Here is an 8666-nt window from a genome sequence, read left to right as displayed (position 1 = left end):
ACTAGACTCATATGTCCATCTACATATTTTTTTCTAGAATTTTTGGTCAGGTCAATTAGTACAGTTTTTTAGTTAAAGTCTCCCATGTTACAGGGATCAACTACACTGACCTTCGCGTATTACGACTTGGATATCTCCCTGTACAGGGCTTCAATACTGATTCTGTTTGTTACTATAGAAACTAGACTCAAAGAGGAATCTATACATATATGGCATGACTCCTAATTATCTCTGGTTAATTTAAAATGAATTTCCAAAGCCGGAACAGGGATTCCAGAAACCGTTCTGGCCCTGTTCCACGAAAACCTAAATATCTCTTAACATATAACTCATATGACCGTTTCGTTTCTTCCATATGAAATTAGATTCATCAAGGTTCATTTACATAATTTATTCACTATTTAATTCCATCCCTACTATTTTTAGTGATTTTTCACATCCACATCACTGCTGCTGTCAGCATCTGCCTTTGAGGTAGACTTTACCTATTTCATAATTTCCATGATTCAATTAGCCCTTTTTGCATACATGGCACAAAGAATGATCATGATTAACCACTCCAATGGCTAATCGTTTCCAAACATTTCCATACCTCTTAATGAACAACATACAAAATGATTATGATACCATGCCAAAGTGTATATAAGCCATTTTCGCATGGCTATCAAATTTATACAAAATCAAAGGGTCTATGACCAACAAACGAAAGAGTAGTCCTATACATGCCATTCCAAAGTTCAACCAAAATTTGTACCAAAGGGGCTTTGATAGTGTGGGAGACTTGACTTCCAAAAATCCCGAGTCCGATGGTGACGAGCCAAAATCTATAAAACAGAGAGCAAAGAAACGGAGTAAGCAATTTATGCTTAGTAAGTTTTGAGCAAGGGATTCCAGACAACAAAAGCATAGCATTCATATAGCTAAGCGGATAATTTCATATGCACACATTCTCAATATCATACTTACTTCACATTACCAACCCTTATGTTCATACACAAAGATCAACTTAGCCATAGGCGGTAGCTCGTTTATCAACTGGCGAATACTTATTTGTAAGGGCTCAACTAATTCAAAGCACATACGAACATACCTCATTGCTGGAATTTTTGTAAGCGTATTAACTAAAATTTTTACAGCAAGATTGCTCTTTCCCGAATCACGTACCTTCGGATTTTATCCGGATATAGCGACTCGCTCAAAAGCCTTCGGGACATAGCCCGGTTATAATAGCTCGCACAAATGCCTTCGGGACTTAACCCGGATTTGGGAACTTGCACAAATGCCTTCGGATCTTAGTCCGGATATGGTCACTTAGCATAAAGCCTTCGGGACTTAGCCCGGACATCATTCGAATAGTCATGCACATTTAACACTAAATCATGACACATTCGTATTTCATTTTCATTAGCAAAACTCAAACACAGGACACTTATCACACTTGCAATTTCGGCTCAATATCCACACACAAAGAGCATGATTTCGATTTGCTTAAAACATGATCTAATCAAATCATAATTTAAGCTCTATTACTCAAGAACTTACCTTGGATGTTGTCGAATGATTCGATGGCTATTCGACCACTTTTTCCTTCCCTTTATCGGATTTAGCTCCCTTTGCTCTTGAGCTTAATTTAACAAATAAATTGATTTAATCATTTGAGCATCGAAGAGGAATTCAAGGTACTTAGCCCACATATTTTCATTAGACATTAAAGTCACATATGTACGAAATCATGAATCAAACTCAACACAGTTAGTACTCTCCTTAGCGAATTTTCCAAGCCAAGAATAGGCATCAATATGCTTGCCTCTAACCGAATGCATGCACACCAATCCCCTCATGTGGCGAATATGCATGTCCATGTTGAGGCCAATTATACACTTAATACCACACATAAACGGCATACATTTTACTAACTAACGCATTCCATATTGTAACTCAATACGCATCAATCATTTACTTCATAACCAAACATCATCATATGAAAATATATACCTTGAGATAGTTTATATGTCATACCAATACATCATGTGCAAACATATATATATATATATATATATATATATATATGCTAGAGCCGAATCTCAAAGTTGATTATAACTAAACATGAACATAAATCCAAAACACAAATCTTACCCACCATGCAATAAGCATAAATTATACTTATGGATGTACCATGGCGAATACATCACAACACCATACCATTTCAATTTTGGTCATGGTTAAACAAAGAACTTAATGTCTCACTCAAAATGCTAAAAAGAAAGTCCAAGAGCCATCAATCCACCATCACATGTATCATTAGCAAGCTTCATATTTAACATGCAATGGCATTAACACGAAATCCACCTTGGCCGAATACCACCCCCATGACATAGCAAGGATTTGAACCATGGGCTAATTAGAACTCAAGCTAGCAACTAAAAAAATGCATAATTCTCATGGCACAACCTCAACATACCTTAATCTAGATACAAGTATGGCCAAACCTCCTTCTAAACCTCTTCCAAACCAAGCATGAAGCAAAAACCCCTTCCTTCTTCCTTAGAATTTTCAGCTCAAAGAAATGAAAAAAAAAAAAGGATGAACAACAATTTTTTTTCTCTCTTTTCTTCAACTCACGGCAATGGGGGTGTAACACACACATTCTTTCTTCTTTTTTTTTCTTCCCTTTCATTATTCAATTCCCATGCTCATTATTTTATTTTTTTCTTACATACACCATTGTCACAACATGTTTCATGACATGTTTTGCCCATAATCCCTTGTCATGGCCGGCCACTAGCTATTGGGGGGGGGAATTTGACATGCAAGTCCTCCCTTTTGATTACATGCACTATTAGGTCCTTATAGATTAGCCTATCACATTTCAAAAGTGTCACACAAGTCCTAATAACTGAATTTACATGCAATCGACTAAATCGAAGCTTGAAATTTTCACACATTCATAAATACATATTCTAGACAATAAATATTACGTTCAAACATTTCAGTGACTCGGTTTAGCGGTCCCGAAACCACTTCCTGACTAGGGTCAATTTTGGGCTGTCACACTAAGCTTAAAACCCAAACCCAAAACCGTTGATTAAGTAAGCCTCAAAGTCCTATTGTAGCATCATTGAAACTTGATTCATCCCCTTTCGTGTATCAAGATTATGTAAAAGTTCAAAATCAGGAATATCTTCAAGCATACCAAGTTAAGTAATGGTCTTTTGGAAAGCATTCTAAAGATCGTAAATATTTTGCTCATTCAAATACTCTTTAACTATAGCAAAGTATGAAATGTGCTTAATTGATTAATTCTTATTGTTAAATTTATTAAATTTTAGGCATGGATGCTACTAAAAATAGTATTTTAATATAGGTACCATATATGTACAAAATGTTGGAAACAAGATCAAAGATGAGATTGCATGAAGAATTTGAACATGAAAACAATATTAACGCATTAATTATGTTTTTAGGATTTAAGTATACTTTTATTATCATAGTTAAGTTATTTTATCTTTAATTTTAAGATTATATTTGTAATGTTATTAGGAATTTAATTAGGATTAAGATCACCTTTATTTAGATAAATAGTATATTTTTATCTTTTTAAGAGTTAGAGTATAATTGTCGATTGAGTCTTAACTCAGTTGGTAATGATATTATTATCAGTGCAAGAGGACGTAGGTTTTGTTTTGATTTTATATGGCTAAAAGGACGGAGAAAAGCACGAAAAAAATGGAGATTTGCTTTGGCTTTTCTTTGAAGTCATAATTTCACTTGTAATTGGGCGCTTTTCACCTTTCGCTACCAATTTTTTTTATTATAAAAATTTACTTCTTTATTTAATTTCCAGTCATGAGTAACTAAATTTTATTTAGCCTAATATCAACAAAAACTAGTGTTAAATTTGTGAGATTCAAAACTGTGATTTTTTTTCATTTTAGTATTCGTTATTTCTTTGATTTATGACAAAGATAGAATCATTTGACAGTACTATTTTGAGTATTGTTTCAAGAAGGGCTCTTATTCAATGCTTAGAGTAGTATATTATTGGTAAAACAACTCAATTCATAATTTTTGTTCCAGTTTACAAAAGAATAAATTAGGGATGCAGTTAGGTGACATCAATTGTTGTTTTAATCTCAAATTGTTTGTTTGATAAGAATTAGTTGTCAAGTTGTTTTCGCAATTAATTTACCACTATGGAAAAATTGAAAGTTCAAGATTATTTCTAAATACTATAACCAACTTATAATCGAGTGGAGTACGATCCATAATCCATGATCAGATCAGAATTGAAAACAAAGCATTGTTAGAGGTTGGAGTATTCATTCTTTTGGTTAAATCTACTTTTATTTTGAACTTTCTTATTCTATTTTATTTTGATCCTTATTATTTAATTATGTTATACTTTAAATCCCCTTTTTATTTTCCATGAGATTGTAAAAGTTTTTGACATGAAAGTGCCCATGAAAAAAATTGAATTTGTTAGATTAATTTTTGTGGGATCGACACTAAAGTGACCTTTAACAAAAGGGTAGCTATACACGAAACTAACACAAATGGATAGGTAGAGAATACCTAGGGGCACGAGACAACTCTCTCTAAGGAACTCAACAAAATAGCCTTGTAACTTCGAGAGGTGCCTCCTCATAAAGGGGTTGCAGTAACTAGGCCTGGGCAACTATTTACCAAAAACACAAGTCTCTGTAAAGTTGTTAGACCATGTATGGGGGTTGACGCTTTCCCAGTGCCGAAAGGTCAAGGAAGTTGGTGAACTGACGATAGGGGAGCCAACAACCAAAGCCCTGGTGAACGACGACCGTAACTATAATGGTCCTAAGGTAGCGAAATTCCTTGTTAGGTAAGTTTCAACCCACACGAAAGGTGTAACGATCTCTACCTACAAGTTCTGATTTTGTTTTAGGTGTAGAAATTTTGTAATACTAATCTAATCGAGTTTAGAATTATTGGCATGACAAAAAAAAAAACATTTTCATTGATAGTTAACAGTAAAATATACATTCAAACGATTCTAACACTAACAAAACACATTTTCACTTATGCTCTCCCTAACAAGCTTCGACAGTGATCAATTCATCCACTTAATGATTATGGAATGAAATGCTAAATTGACTCGATGCACAATTACTAACCCTAGGTCCTCTCAACTCACCTTGAATCTTAAGGTTTGCCACTGAATCATAGCTTTTGCTTATAAATTCAGCATATGATGGGTCTCTTAACTCAAAAGTACTCGACAAGGTTAATTTGTTTTAATCCCAGCTAAAGTCAGTTTCCATTTCCCCAACCTAAATAAATTATCTAAACTTCAAAGCTCAAATTGGTATTGGTACTTTGTTAATGGCATAAACACTTTTTATTTTTGCTTCATTTTTCTAAACTTCGAAGCTCAAATTGGTATCGATAATTGGTATAAGTATCGATATTTTAGGTTAGGGAGCAATTTTGCATGATAAAAAAAATGTTCAGAAAATTTGTTACTTAATTTGAACTTGTTCAAAATATTTTCTAAGTGTTTGAAGAATAGATTTAAAATTTTATCTCTTATAAATATTTTGAAATAAATTGTCACTTGAAATTCATCATTTTTTTTTTCAAAAACATTATCTTTGTTATATCAAAATATTTATCAAATAAAACTTAGTTTAACAATAAGCTTTACTATATAATGATTTATATAAAAGGTTGTAACAACACTCGTTATGCAACACCATATTACCCAACCTGGCCACCAGGTCCGAGTAATGGGATATCACATTCATTGCCAAGGAAACTTAAGTTTTACAATTTTGTAATCCAATGAACATATAGTCATATTTATCCATACAAATTGAATCAATATAAACTAAGCATACAAGAACTCTTTATTAAAAGTCCAAGCATGAAATAGGATAGGTTGTAAAGATTTTAAAACTTAGGAACTAGGAATCAATACTTATTTGGAGGTACTGATACTTTTTCATAATTTATCGATACCAATTACAAGTATAAGTACCAAATATTGAATCTGTTTCTCTTAAAAATTTTGTCTTCAAACAAGGGTATCAATACCTTGGGATAGGTGCTGATACTGTTTTCAGCTTTGATGTTTTAAAAACATTTCATTTAAATCACAGGTGTCAATACCTATCATGTAGTATTGATACTTATTGGAAAGTATCAATACCCATTTAAATATCAATATCATTTTGCCATTTTGTTTGTTTGAGAAAATTGTTCAAATGGTCAAGTATCAATACAAAAACCAAAGTACTGATACTTTTTTGAAAAAATGGTCAAAATTTCCTTTCACAAGTCCCTTTCATGCCTAAACATAAACTTTTCAGTTGGTGACTTTAGGCACCTCAACCTTGCCATTTAATTCATACATTCAAACATATAACACAACATTTCAACCACCATTACAAGTTCCTCAATTTTCAACCCAAAACATCCATCAATACACTATCAAACATTATCATATCCATACCGTTCACAACTCATCCAAACAACATAGCATATTAAATGTAACAGCCTGTTTTCAGTGAAATCGAAATAGTAGTTTTGGGACCACAAATTCGAGTCCATAAGAAAAATTATTTTAATATTATTTCATTGTATGCAATATGATTTAAATATCATATGAAAAATTCGTAAAGAAATTTTATTGATTACATGTCTAATTAGATGGAAAGAATCAAATTGCATAAAATGAAAAAGTTGAGTTCTAGTAGCTATAAGTATCAAATAGCTATGGAATTCAAAATTGGAGGTTCTTGTATGGAAAATAGACCATTAAGAGGAGTTAGTAGATAAGTATGATGATTTATCAATGGAAAATTAAATAAAGAAAATGACTAAATTGGAAAGATGAAATAATAAAAGATGATATTTTAATTAAATACAAAAATATCATCATTTTCATCATCTTTCCCAAATAAAAAGATGGAAACCTTAACCATGAAACATGGGTTTTGAGCAAACTTATTTGGCTTAATTAGGTATGTTTTCTTGTCCTATTTTTAGTAATTTTTATATTTTCGAGGTTGTAATAGCTTAATCTAACTATCTTAGGGATTAATTTGTAAAGTTATCAAAGTATTAAAGTTTTTCCATAGATGAGTATGTATGAATTATGAAGTTTTATGGTAGAAAATGAAAGGTTGTTGATAGATAAACAACTTTTGTTAAGGAAATTTTGATGAAAACATGATTTTAGGACTAAATTGAAAAGATGTAAAATTCAAGGAAAAATTATAAATTTTGTGAAATACATGGGCTGCTATTGTTACATGTAAAAATCGGCTAGGCTTGGAATAAGGATTAAATTACATGAATTTCATTTTCTGAGCCTAGGGACGAAATCATAATTAAATGAAAGTATAGGGGCAAAATGATAATTTTGCCTAAGATGTGAATTGGATTGAATTGAATATAATTGTATTAAATTGAGTTAAATTTACTCATATAGATCCAGATAGACCAAATACAGAGTTAGATCGTGGTAAAGAGAAAATAACGGATTAATAGATTTTACGAACACGAACACTGGTCGAGGTAAGTTCGTGTAACTAAATTGTGTATATTTAAATGTTTGAATTGAATGTTGTATATGTGAATTGTATAAATGTCATATATATGAAATTGATCACATATCTGATAATGTTCGCCAAGTATTAAGTCTCGATTGAATAAATGAAATTCGATGGATATAGGGTTCCCGTATTGGTTGTGGTCCTGCATATGTTGCGGACACACAACAGCTCGAAAGAGCGTTCCGTTATTAGCTCTCATGAGCATCCCGGTATATGGCCCTCTCAAGCTTCTCGCTATATGGTTCTTGTGAGTTTCCCATTAATAGCTCTTCGGAGTATCCCAATTGGTTGTGATTCTGTGTTGTAGACACACCACAGCTCTTATGAGCATCCCGATATATGGCTCTTCGTGAGATTCCCGATTAAAGGCTCTTTGTGAGCTTCTTGATTAATGGCTTTCTAGAGCTTCCCGATATTGGCTTGCTTGAACTTCTCGATATATGGCTATCCAGAGCTTCCTAATTAATGGCTCTTCGAAGCTACCCGTTATTGGTTCACATGAGCTTCCTGATTATGGCTCTTATGAGCTTCTCGTTATACAACCCAGATAAGCTTCTCGTTAGATAGCCCGGATAAGCTTCTCGTTACATGGCTCATATCAGCTTCGCATTTATGTGCTCGTATAAGCATTCTGGAATATGAATTGACGATTTACAGTTTTGTACACTTCATATGTACTACCCTTGTATCCATCGTTATTTTAAATGATTCAACGGGTAAAATTATGATATAAGATGATATGAATTCAAGATGAATTACTATGAGAAATACTTGGAATACAAAGATATGATATGTACATGTTTATAGACATTTGAAGTGATAAATACATGTATGTGGGAATTGAGTATTGATGAGCTTATTTATGTTTCTTGGTATTTACGTGAATTACATGACTAACATGTTTGATAAGGATATGTGCTAGGCAATTGGCCAAATTGGTTTGAGCTTGTTTATTTGCTTACCTTAAATGTGAATTAATTGGTAAGTTAAATTCATTGTTAAACAAACTTACTAAGGTTTAAAGCTTACTCTATTTATTTTTCCTGTTTATAGTAACTCGGAGGCTCGTTAAGGTTG

The sequence above is a fragment of the Gossypium arboreum genome, chromosome 12, assembly GCF_025698485.1.
Source record: "Gossypium arboreum isolate Shixiya-1 chromosome 12, ASM2569848v2, whole genome shotgun sequence".
NCBI classification, from domain to species: domain Eukaryota; kingdom Viridiplantae; phylum Streptophyta; class Magnoliopsida; order Malvales; family Malvaceae; genus Gossypium; species Gossypium arboreum.
The sequence above is the reverse complement of the archived record's forward strand: the minus strand, read 5'-3'. Positions refer to the sequence as shown.